Source organism: Artibeus jamaicensis, unplaced genomic scaffold (assembly GCF_021234435.1).
Source record: "Artibeus jamaicensis isolate MK-2021 breed Jamaican fruit bat unplaced genomic scaffold, CSHL_Jam_final contig_559, whole genome shotgun sequence".
NCBI classification, from domain to species: Eukaryota; Metazoa; Chordata; class Mammalia; order Chiroptera; family Phyllostomidae; genus Artibeus; species Artibeus jamaicensis.
The window spans coordinates 407652-421342 of NW_026521887.1; the positions used below are offsets into that span (position 1 = coordinate 407652).

General features: G+C 36.1%; 1 long non-coding RNA gene across 5 annotated transcripts in view; it reads left to right on the forward strand.

The window, feature by feature from the left end:
- The window catches only part of LOC119042703 (uncharacterized), a 221064-nt gene that overhangs the window by 112322 nt on the left and 95051 nt on the right, over window positions 1–13691 (forward strand). For 3 of the 5 annotated variants that reach the window (XR_008392498.1, XR_008392497.1, XR_008392500.1), the window contains exon 5: window positions 7492–7668. The exons of the other annotated variants lie outside the window; for them this stretch is intronic. This is a non-coding gene — a long non-coding RNA (uncharacterized LOC119042703). The remainder of the gene's footprint in view (window positions 1–7491; window positions 7669–13691) is intronic. 5 annotated transcript variants of the gene reach the window in all.

Genomic DNA, 13691 nt, shown 5'->3' on the forward strand with positions numbered 1-13691 from the left:
AAACAAATTAGAGATAAATTTGGAGGCTAGTTAGCAATAACTGACCTTCTGAACCCTCCTGAACCACCTTTCTGCTGAAAAATCTATGAAGACACAGGAAGACATTAGGCTGTAAAAAGGAATGAAGTACTGATACATGCCATAAATGGATGACTCTTGGAAACATGGTGCTAAGTGAAAGAAGCCAGTCACAAAAGACTACATAGTGCATGATTCCATTTAAATAAAATGTCCAGAGTCTGCAAAATCCATAGACGGAAAGTGAGTTAGTGGTAGCCAGGAGCTGAGAATAGGGGGCTGAAGACATAGTGCTAATGGGTATGGGGTCTCTTTTTATAGTGATGAAAACTAGATAGCTGTGATGGTTGCATAACTCTGTGACTACACAAAGAACTACAATTATACAGTTTAAAAAACTGGATTTTATGGCATGTGAATTATATTTCAATAAAGCAGTCATATAAAATGCATATTGGACAGAGCAGGGTCAAGTTCAGAATTTTGAGGCTCTTGATAGAGATCATATTATAGTTTGATAACTAAGTATTGTTTAGTGTTTTAATGGGGTTTGTTTAACAGAAATAAATCCAAATAGCAACCAGTGCGCACAGAGGTGCCCCTGTTCCTCCTCTCTCCACACACAGGAGATGTGACATTGCAATATTTCTGAAAATATAGAGAGTGCCTATTAACTCAAAGGTAATATGTTTCTGAATAGAAATGTGAACTAAGTCTAAGAGTGGAAGATGATTCCTGTTTTCTCATCTCTCCACACTACTGTACTATGATCTTGTATGCTAGAAAAAAGTTTCCAGTAAAGCAAGATATCTAAATAAGGGAAATTAGCATAACATCATGAATCACCGTGAGACTATTGTGTTTGAATAATAAAAACTAAAATTTTTTTGTAAAGAGGATTGATAAAGCCAACAAAAATATTTAAAATGAATCACCATAATTTTAGCAGTATTTAATCATTAGAAATTATTGAGTATTTTAGATATTAAACATTAAATAAAATTTTAAGAGAATAATGTCAATAGGAGTGTTTCACTGAAAATTAGTTATGAGCCCTGTTATCATAAGACTTGAACCTATTCAAATAAGATAGTAACTTCTTAGAAAAATGTAAAAATTAAGGCAGCAAAATTTCAGTCATTATTGATGACATTGGTTTCACACAAGACTGTTTTAATAATTTGATGGGAAATTCAATGTATTTGAACTTAGTAATGTTTTCTAGTAATCCTGGGGAACTGCAAGGAATGCGATCTGAAAATAAAAATATCAAACCTTATTGTAGGTACATGGGAAATATTTTAAAGAAAAATATTTACAATAATATTGTATTAAATTTTGTGCAAATGTTATCAAGATAAATCTAAGATAAAATCTGAGTTTCAGCCAAAATTTAGAAGCATTTGTATACATTATAATTTGGCCACATCAAAGCTATGATAACTATTTCTGGATATACTATAATAATATAGATTAAGTAAGCCACTTAATCACTCATCAAGATAAACCTCATAATGTACTGTGTGGCAAATAAACAAGTAGAACAGAAGTGAATAACATATCTGAAGAAACAGGGATTCAAATATAGAAAACTGGAAGGATATTTGGGTGCCAACCATGGTGTAGCAGTGCTAGAGTTGCAAAAACAGTTTGCAAACTATGACAAAATTTGTATTTTTACTTTAATAGTAATTAAATGTGAAAACAAACATTAGAAAATAATTGTTTTTAAAATTTGACTTTAATAAAGCTCATTAAGAAAAAGATGTTATTCTCTTTGTCTTAACAATAGAGACATGTTCTCAGTTAATAAGGTTGATCTATTCCTGCAAATTGGTTTGGATTGAAAGTGATCTGATTAATAAAATTAAGTGAACAAATGGCTAGGACATAACAATAAATGGTTTTTGTGACTTTGATAACAGATACATTTAATATACATAAACCTCAGATTATATAGCTGAGGCTAGGAGATACTTGGAGTGTAATTGCTGTTTGTACAAAAAAAAAATGAATCTGAGAGAGTATTTGCCAACCAAACCAATAAGATAAAGATAATAAAAATTCTCTACTTTGTCAGACTACAAGTTATCTAATGACTATTAAGTCTATAGAGCTGTCTTTGAAAGTTTTTCATGCAGTTGTCTACATCAAAGCATATATATCATTTACCTGGTGACAGAAATGTCAAAAAGATTATAAAAACAATTCCTAGACTATCAATAAGTAATTTGGAAAAACATTTCACGTTGTAAACTTTTTTAAGATATGTGCAATTTAATTAAATTAGTTAATGGATAAAAAGGGATATATTTTTTACTTTTTGGTTCATATATATATTGATTTGTAGATATGATTTATATGATCATAACAGTTGTTTAAAAATTTAATACTACAGAAACTACCATTTTCCAAAAAGGGACACAAATAAATATAGCAAAAAATTTAGAATATTGAATAAAATATTTTTTCTTTCAAAATTAGCTTATAGTGTATGTTTAGTGCAATTCCAATCAAAATCCCCACGGGAAATTTTTGTAGATGGGGGGTTATTGCAAAGTGATTCTGAAGTTTACCAGGAAGACCAACCATATAAAGTTAAAGAGTAAAAACTTGAGCTGGAAGAGTAATAATGTGCATTTTTGTGCAGACACAAAGCTTTGATAGAGAAATCACTTTGGCCCTGGTGAATGGATCAATGGGTTAAATAGATAAATTACAAACACATTGATATATTGCAAAATCAATAAATAATAAGAACAGCATCATGAAGTTTTGAAAAACAAAAAAATTACATGTTACATTTTTTCTGAATCAATTTATTACCCTTTTACAAAAAACAAAACCAAGTCAGTGTATCATTACACATAGTGGAAAATGAAGAAGAAATATTTCTGTTTTCAAAGTGGTGAAAAATTTTGTAATAACAAAAGTGATGGAAGAGAAAGTGATGGAAGCAATCCATACACTCAATGACATAAAAAGGTTCCCTGTTTAATAAATCAGCATAAATGAGATTAAAAGGCAGCAGCAACCTAGGAAGACCTGCAACAAATATGGCAAAAAATAAATTAATGTCCTTTATGTACAAAAACAGGATATAAATTGAGAGATGAGGCAATAATACATTTGGGAGAAAAGTTTGCAAAGAATTTGAATGGGCAGTTTCTTAAAGAAAAAACATGAAACTAGTATGTTAACATACTACCTTTATGTTCAAATTAAACAAATTTTTCTGCCATGTTAATGACATTTTCCCCATGACGATGCTTGTAAAAATGTGGTTTCTTATGTTTTTCCTTTGTAAAGTTACTATTTTTCCCCTTATAATTAATAAGTATCACATAGAGATAATTTGAAATTATATAAATACCTGACTTGCCATCACATTTTGGGCTCTACTTTTAGCATCCAATGATGATTTTTGCTGGAAACAATGTTTACTGTGATATTTGCCAAATGGGCAAATTTTCTATGTTCATCATTCTTTCTATATTTATTAATTGTAATTCTACGGAAAGGTCAGATTTCTCCATTGGTGAAGAAACCTGGCAGACACCACCACCTATGGTGTCTACCAAATGGTGGTTTTCTATTTCTATCTTTGTTGCTACAGTTATTAACTGGAGTTCTACTGTGAAGATGGATTTATCCATCAGTGGGGAAAACAGGCAGAAGCCACCATTAACCAACCAAACAAATAATCAAAGTTAGCATCATCGGTAATGGGGCAAATTGATGTGTGTTTCTAGGTGTGATGCACCAAGAAGCTAACATCTTTTCTGTTGAGAATACAAAACCAAAATTTAGTTGGGAGGGAATATTAGACAAGCCAAAATGGAAGGACATTATGTAAAATAACTGGCCAGTAGTCCTCCAAAGTGTCATATACCAAGTTACTAACCCGATTAAAAGAGATTAACATAACAGGGCAACTAAATGCAAACATGTGATATTGACTTATACCTTGGACCAGAAGATGGACATTAGTGAAACAATTGGCTGAAATTTGAACAAAATGTGTAAATTAGATATCAGCAGTGTACTAATGATTTTTTCTAATTTTTATATATGTAATGTAACTACTCAATATGTTTTCATGGTGGGGGTTATTGGGGTTCAGGATATACGGAAATTCTTTGTAATGTTTTTGCAACTTTTAAAGTGAGCAACTGTTTCAAAATGAATGGTTAAAATGAAAAAAATTTAAGGTAGAAAAGAATATACTGTGGTGTGTTGGGACTTTATAATCATATGACTTTTTTGAAAATATTCTATTAATTTCAAGACACTTAGATGTTTCGCTATTCTTCTACTTCACACTTCTGGATAACTATTCTAAAGAAATAACCAGAGTACCAGGCAAAAAATATGTAAATTTTTATAATGGCATTTTAATTTTCATGCAAATGTAGCATATTTATATAAAGACTCCCATAGAATCAATGAAAATTGTGTTTAACTATTATTTGAAAGCATGATATTTGGGAGCTAGGTAGGGGTTTTATACACAGGGAAATCTCAAACCAGACCAAGAGCCTCAAAAGAATATTCATCCAAAGATAAAAATAAGTCAAAAATGTTCAGATATATTTCATCTGTTAAATAGGTTTACTGTTCAGTCAATTTGTTCAGATGAATCTTGTTATTCTAAAAAACATTACACATGTGGAAAAGAGAAAAGGCATCTGCTCGGATTTTAGGGCGACTATTTGGGGCTTTCAGAGCTTCTTGATTATCTATAAATGTTCACAAGACTAATGTTAAAAACAACAAACAAACAAAACATTCTGTATTCTTAATCTCTAAGCAGAGTAACTGCTGATCATGACTATACTGTCCAAGACAGTGAACCACTTCACATTATGCCTAGAAAAGGTTCATGATACCAATGTAGGTTATAACATATATTATACTTAAATATTTTGTGTAGACATACAGATAAAAGGATGGATGGAGAGAGAGGGAGAGAGGGGGTCATGGGGAGGGGAGAGAGAGAGAGAGAGAGAGAGAAGGAAATAGGAATTTAGACTGCAAAATATATTTTTTAAAGTAACCACACTGCAGTAGGGGTTGGACATCCAGAAAAGCTTGGGAGTGAAAATTATTTCCTATAGTGATTTGAGCCCAATTCTTTGACTTTTAATCTAGGTTATGTTTATGGTAGATTCTCTGAACATAGGTCTCTTTCAACAAGTTCATTTAGGGAGGTGGACAAGGGTATGTCTAGCATTGATCCCCCATTTCCCCATTATATTGCCTCCTTGCAAGAGTTCACATTTTGTAGGGGAAATTAGGACACATGTGTCTGCTCTCTCTCCGTTTAGATGTTTCTTAGGAAACAAATGGCTTACTCAAATAGAAAAATGAAGGAGAGTTTAATCAGAGTGACTATTTTCAAACATATGGTTTGAAACACATTGGTTTACAGAAACTACCAAAGAATGGTAAATCAGTCTGGGACTAACAGTTGCAGAAAGCCTTTCTGGTTCCCTGGATTAACAGGCTAAGAGGTGGGAATGTGTGGAGAGCCAGAGAAGGTAACTAGATGAAGGCTCTGAAGTGGAGGGATGCCCCAACTCTTATATTGGAAGGTACAGCACCCAGAAAGACAGACTCCTGCCTCACTCTTCACTCACTCTCTCATTTCTCATTGGCTGACTCAGTGGACAAGGAAGCACTTTGATACCTGGCAGTGTGCAGTGGGGAAAGGTGGGGAAGAGGTGTCCAGCTCAAGTTTATACTTTCTCTAAACATTTTGATTATGCACTATCTCAGCACCTTGCCAGAAAAAATAGGAACCTACCTTTTGCTTTCTGATTATCTGGAGCTCACTCTAATGTAAACCTGCACTCTAAATCACCCAGTCCGACATTTGACATGTCAGATAAGGAAATGGTGGAATTTGGTAAACCCTTTCTCAAGGTAGACCAGTTATGAACCTAGAAGTGTGAATTAATGACCCTCTGAGCCCAAGATGACAAACAAAATCCTTACCTTTCTCAGCAGTGTCTTATCAGCAAGGGGTTGCCATTTGGAATGACAGGAGTTGAATCTTTCTCTGGGCATATCTGATATAAAATCTTAATCTCCTGGAGGCAGCTGTGGATTTGAGAGACTACAGAGATGATCTCATAAATGAAAGTGGAAGAAACCAAATACATTCATATTCGTGTTTTTCAAACTATCCCTCCTGTTTCTCCTCCTCAGGAGAAAAAAACCCAGAAATAAAAAAAAATGTCAAAGAAATATTGGTTCTATTCAAATAATGATATTGTGAGAAATTCTTACTTTCTTCTTTTATGCTTCTATTTTTACCCCCCACATTCATAATGAATATTATTTATTCTTACAATCAAGCAGAAAAAACTTTTTCCCCCCAAAGTGATCAGGGTCATATTGGGTGATAGAACATTGGATTTAAAAAGATTATATTTGGGGAGAATGAGGTAAACTTAAGTAAGAGTCACACTGCCCATCACTGTTCTGTGTACTCAAAATTCTTTTCTTTGATAAATTATTATCTTTAGAAGCACATGTAATTATATTACATTAGCCTTTTGCAGAATCACGTTTTCCAAATTCTGTTATAGCCTTACCTTTTATTTAATGTTGCTGCACTTTGACAATGTATAAGACTTTACATGCATGTGTTAAAGGATACCCTATAAAATAAAACTGCTCTTTCCTTTGGAACATCTGTCTCCCGTATGTGGCAGTTATAGGGCAATTTCCTGGAAAATTTATTATTACAACAGGAGAAAGAAAAAATCTTAGGATAAACGATGGAAACTATGGTGTGTGAGGCATGATTAAGAGATAATATGCTCTCTAGCACTGGGATTTTGGAGCGGCTTTGTTTCTTTTAAAATTTCCTTGCTTTAATGCAAAGAACTAGAGTTCACTTTTTGCCTCAGTTTCTCAGGATGTGAGATTAATTTGAATACATGTTCTAAGACAGTCAAGTACAAGCTAATATTAAAAAATTTTAAAATATTGTATCCACTTTCTTTCAAAAACTGTCATTTAAATTGGTATTTTCTTCAAGACAAACTAAAAGGCATTTTTACAAGAAATGGGTCTGTATCCTTGAGCTTTCATTTTATTAAACAAGAATGATAGCAACTGACCAAGAATTTACTACTTGGAAGAACTGAGTGGCCTGGCCAGCAATTGTTGCTAAACATTCTCCCTCCTTTCCTTCTCTCTCTCTCTCTCCCTCCCCCTCTCTCACACACACATACACATACAACTTAATGTTGGCAAACTGCAAGGCACTTTAAACTTTGAGTCATGATTCAGGATAAGAATTATATTTTTAATATGCATATTATTCGGGTTTGGTAGAAACAAGAATGTAGAAACTTATACATGTAGGATCTGAACAATAAAGTAAAAAATTTCCTATTCTTCCTAACATGCTACATATCTTGAGTACTAGCCATATATCTCTGCATTATTATTTTTAGTTAGATGGAAGCCAAAAGAAAAGACTTTACTTTAGAGTCTGCAAAAATCAAACATTTAATACAAGTAGACTATTTTATCAAACCTATGATGACACACTTACCTGTATGAACGGGACAAACTGAGAAGATGAGAAAATTGGAGGGACCATCAGAAGCTACATTCTCTACTAGTGACAAGAAGGTAAGGGTACTAAACTCAAACACATGGATAACAAGCAAAACCCATTTGAATTTTCAAAATTAATTTTGCATGTATAGATAAAGCATTATATGTGCTAGATTAGATTCGTCATACTTTTTATACTTTTTTTGACATACAGGAATATAGTTCATTTGATCTGTCTCTATTTATATCTATCTGTCTATCTATTATTTATCTTCTGAGTAAATACATGAGTTTTATGTAGCAGGGTTTCACTTTTAGTTGACTGTGACCTATAGTAAAATTTCTTATGCAAAAATCTTTTCAAAATGTACCTTTTGAAAATATTAGTCCAGTCTTTGACATGAGAATTTATGATCAGTAAAAAGTGAATAGGCTATAGTTTATTTTTCCTGAGAGATCCTTTAAAAAGTCTGGAAAGCAGAGTTCTGAATTTTTCTCCAAGTACAATGAAACACAAAATAAAACTTCTTTCACTATGTATAGTCAAAAAATGCAGTTTATTTGTCCCATGGTATCTGATCTGGAAAATCTGTTAGCCACAGGGCATTTCAATTCTTTGAAGATTTCATTATAGCAAGCAAAATAACACATAATATAAAGAATGCACATCCAATATGGAGAACATGCAGCATATAAACTTTTATTGAGTTAATTCCTTCATTAAATAGAAGTCACTTTGAACTGCTGGGTTAACACCTGCAGAGTAATCAGCTTCACATGGATTATAATATTTCTATTTGATGTTTAATGTTTCTTGGAAACACTGTGCACATCTAAGGTTTTGACTTATGAGGTTAAAGCTAGTGCATTTACTGGAGGCCTAATTGGGAACTGTGAACCGGCAAGCTGTTTTAAAGCAACTGTTTTAAACCCCAATTCTGTCTTTCTGAATAGTCAGGCTCTCTCCTTCTCAACAAGCAAAATTGGGTTCATCATTTGCAAGCAAATGCTCTTTCACAGATAACTGCATTGGCTGGGGGAGCCTTTGCTTACAGCCAGCCATTCACTATCTGAGAGAGCCAACTGCTCTGCAGAATTAAGGGACAGATTCAATACCCTTGAATCAGTTGGACCCTTCTAGTGTTTTTACAACAAGCAGTTGTGGAATTTAAACATTTTTAAAGGAAGCCTCAGAGAAGGGCTATAGGAGCATGCTTTTGGTGTTGAGAATAAAGACCAAAACACATGGTTTCTCCCTGTCTAGACAGAATGGTACTGTCCCAGACAGAAAGGTCTCCACAGGCCAGACAGTGCATGTAACATCGTAGTGCTGAGAGCGTCACCGTGCCCTGGTGTAAGGGAGCAAAATACAAAAACAACCATAGTGTCCGAGGGATAATTAGCAGGACTCAGCTCAGTGGACCGCCTGTGCTGTGTATGCAAGTGTATATGAGAGCACATGTGCCTGTACACACGTGTGCAGTTTTCTGTATGAGGCTCATATCTTCATATAAAAGCTTAGACAAAAACCTGATACAATAACAATCTACATGGGATTTTAAATGCTGTAACCACAAAGAGCAAATTATTTTGAGATTGAAATTGCTTATAATGAAAAACAAAATTCTTTTTTGATATTATATTTTAAAATCTGTTTTCAAATACTAAATTCAGAAGAAAATTTTACCCATTGTGACAGCATGGATGAACCTGGAGAATGTTATGCTAAATAAAATAAACCAGTCAGAGAAAGACAAATACCATATGATTTCACTCATATGTGGAGTCTAATGAACAAATTGAACTAATAAGCAAAATACAGCCAGATTCATAGATAGAGAGCAGGATGAGAGCTAATGAGTGAGGGGGAAGGTAGGGGATGGAGGGATTGAGGGATTGAGCGAAAAGGAAAAAAGACTCCTGGACGTGGACAACAGTGTGGTGATGGCAGGGAGTGGGGGAGTTTATGGGGACTAAAATGGTAATGGAAAAATGCAATAAGAAAATCTATGTTTTATTAGTAAAAAAATGAAAATAAAAAACCCTCAGAGTTTAAACAATTATGTAAGCAATTCTTAAGTTTTGTAAAATTTCGTGTTCAAAAATTTGTTCAGAATAAGTATTATTGGAAGGGTGTAAATTTTACTAAAAAATTTCTCAGTTTTACATTTGGTTCACAGCTATATGGCGATTACCTGCCTTCCCTCCGAGGGTGTGCCCTCTGTCTCTCATGTGACATGGGGACATGGATTTGTCATTTCAAGCAGCTGTTGGTTGTTAGTAGATTTAAGACAAAAACTTGAGTGGATTTGGGGTACATTTAATTCTTAAGGGTCTTACTTTATCTAATTACTTGCTTATTTGCTTGCCCTTAGATAACAACCTTTAATCAAAGACCCCAGAGACTAGCAATTTAGTCCCTTTTCAGATTTTTTTCTGCTCTAAGGAAAATGGCAAAATGTACTTGGATTTAAGCAACTCATACTATGTGCTAATTTGGGCATGGAGGAAATCATCATAGTGTATCTCAGGGTTTATGCTGATTGGTGTCCCATTACATGATGAAATTGCATCCTCTGTTTATGAACTAGTGATACAGGGTACAGCCGGGGGCGGGGCAGAAAAAGATTTGGAATGGTGTCCAGAATTCAAAGTGTATAGGAATATTGGAGAGACATATTAGATGTCCTCACCTCCCCCCCCCCCCAGGGGGAAGGGATGAATGGACCAGGGCCATTGAGAGCTGTTTTACATAGCAATAGTTTTGCAGCTAACCTCTGGAATGATTATTTAACATATCTATAACCTTTAACTGGTTTCATAGATATGTTAAATAGCTGTGGCCAAGTTTTGAGCCAGGGAGAAGGGAGTAAGGGAGCCGTGGCAGCCCTTGAAGGGAGAGCAACGCGGTTTTCAGCAGAGTGAAAAGAGTACCACTCGGCTTTGCCAGATTGGGGACCCCTGCAGCCAGATGAAAGGGAGAGCCACGCAGTTTGGGGCAGAGTGAAGACACAGCAGTCATGTAGGAGAGAGCCACGTGGTTTCAGCAAAGTAAGCACCCCCTCTTGGTGAGGTGAAAGAGGGAGCCACATGGTTTTGGCAGAGTACGGACCCCTCTTTCCCAGATGAAAGAGAAAACCACGCAGCTTTGCCAGAATGGAGGTCCCTGCAGGCAGGTGAAGAAAGACACGCACTTTTGGTGGAGTGTGAACCCCTGCAGCTTTGGTAGAAGAGGCCCACGCGCCGTTGGGGTGCTCCCTTTGGCCGAGTGTCCTGGAAATCAGGAGACTTTGACTGGAAATGGATACAAAGAACTCTTGCTAGTGGACCATGAGAGGGTACCACTGTACTTTGGATTAACTAGAGATCCTGCCTGCATGGTGATACAGCTGACGATACCAGCTGCCTGCAACGCAGACGTGTGCTCTTTTCCTGATTTACGGTACCCGGAGTTGGGACAGTGGGAGAAGGGAGCATTGTGTGGGTGTAAGTGTGTACCCTAAAGGACTTTGATATTTTAGTGGAAGCATTAGGTCTAAATAGCATTAAATAAACATTTCGTTTCCTTTTCACGAATCTCTGGCATTGAGAGATGTCTTTCCAATTGGCGGCGGACAGAAGAGCCCAGTAAATATTAGTGTTCTGTCCTTGGGAGGGGTCCCTGTTGTGTAGCAGTTTTTGGCATCCCTAGCTGGGCCAAATATTGCCCCCCCAGACATGTTGTTCAGAAACACTAGTGCAATTAATTGCCTTTGTCTAGAAATGACACAGATTTGAGAAACACTGCCTGAGATAAGGCTATGGAATTTAAAACCTGGAGTCCTGAATATGTTCATTGCTTTATATAAAACATTATGGAATTTTAAAAGATAAGAATATAGCTATTCCTGCTACTGTTATGTCAAGGTGTAATTTTTAAATTTAATGGGTAGGTGAATTTTCTGAAATATGCCTCAAAGGGAAATTTTCATAATGTGTTCTTGTATATTAGCATTATTTTGTTGGCAAAAGACAGTGTGATGAAGGTAAAACAGGCATCATGCCCTCCTGCTGCTCTGCGATTGGTGTCCAGGGACCGGAGATAGAGTCAGGTTTTGGTGGAGAGGTTGTCTTCCCCACCAGTAGTCCTGACCTCAGTGAATGGGTTTATCTCCAGGAAAGCACGTTGTACAACGTAAGACATGCAGTCCCTGGAGTTTTAGAATCAAGTGGGCTCCCAGATGTTAGCCTGCCAGTAAGATGGCCTCTTATAGCTCTGGAGGAAGTGATTAGTGAAACAGGGATTCCATATCACATGCCTAGTTAGCTGCCTCAGCTGTGCCTTAGTCCTGAGGAAGGTTATTCTCCTCTTGCCCTTCCCTTAGCATTCCTCCACTCTAGCCCCACATGATACCTATGGTTTCCCATGCATTATGACTGGGAGCCTACAAGTCAGGTAACATCTGTCCTTTTTCACTTATCCTTAGAGTCCAGCCAAGGAGAAGCTGAGAATTTGCTTGCACACAGCTAAACATATTAAAGGCTCCCCAAGCTGCAGATGGCCACAAACAGCAGAGTCTATTTTAATCTGTTTTGTAGAGTCTGGACTTGTAGGCCAGTACTTAATCTTATGCCTAAAGTACAGTTTAAAATTTTTCACAAACAATTCCTTGAGATTGGTTATCAGAATGGGGAAATGTGAAAACAAAATGATAAAACAATCAAAAGACCCCCAATAATAGCTACGTTCATTACACAAATCACAAGAAACTATTGTACTGAGACTGGTTCTCCAAATACTGATTTGAAGGGTAGAAAGGTGTGGGGGCAGCTTTCCTCGCAAGTCCCCCTCGTGTGCCACAAATGAGAGTAAACCTGACTGGGACCTGATGTGATCTGCTTGGGGATGAGAGGTAGCCAGTTGCCCAGAGGAAAAAGTCCTTGAGCCCCTTCTCACAGGGGCTTTTATTGGGTAGTAATACACAGAAATACAGGGCAGCAAGGATCAAACAGTAGGTAGTCTGAGTCAGTCTGTCAGGCAGTGTTTTAGAGTTTCCTGCTTGAACCCTTAACATGTGAATGAAAGCACTCTTAGCAGAGCAGATTTCACAGGTTTATCAGGAAGTCTTTGTGATGCAAGATTTTTCCCCAGGACACCTTCTACCACAAGGCAAGGAGCTGCACCCCTCCCCAACAGGTATTCAGGCTTAAGGGGATTAGAGCCAGGAAGTGCTTCTCCCAGAGGATGTGGGGACTCCGGCTATGTCACATAGCCCGAGGGGCATGGGTCCTTTGCTTGCTCTTGGTTGCAGCCCCTCGAGTCCTTCCATGATGGCCTCCCAAGTGATCATGTCTGGCTTAAGTTGCCCCTGCTCTGAGGGGTCTTACCCACCAAGGACTTCTGACCATGCTTTGGGGGCAGGGAGGAAACTGAAGCAGCATTTGCTACCAGAGACAAGCTTTGTCTCCTGCATTCCAGAGGTCACTGACTCATCCTTAGCCACAGGGGGTAGAGAGTTACAATTCCTGAAACCAGGCACAGTGGTCCACAACAGAAAGGTTATATCTGACTTAGATTAGCTGAAAAATTGGTTTCTTTGAATTTTTGTCTACAAAACTTTAAACTACATTGAATGTTTATATATTTAAGAAGGCTATTTAAAACTATTTTAATAGAAAAATATCCACTGTAAAAGATCATTTTCTACAGATAAGAAGCAATTCATTAAGCATGTAGTTTTGTGGAAAAGCTTACTAATTCTCTATATTTAACAATTTAAATGATAAATGCATTTTATTAGAAATTTAAAGTGTATATGATTATATATCAAAACATAGAAGTTAAATGCAAGAAAGACAACTAAAACCTTCATTCCTTCTCTACTTGCATTTTTTTCTCAAAGTAGCACTAGTTTACATGAGATATCTAATTGAAAGACATGTAGAAAAGGGTAAAAGGTAGTTTTCAGGAAGGATGGAATTATGAGGAAATCATAATTTTTATATATGAGGTTTTATATTATCCAAGTTTTAAACAATAAACTGTGTTAATTTGAAAATCATAAGAATACTTATTTCAAGTCCACAAAGAGACATTATGTATTGCTGGGCTGGAAAGA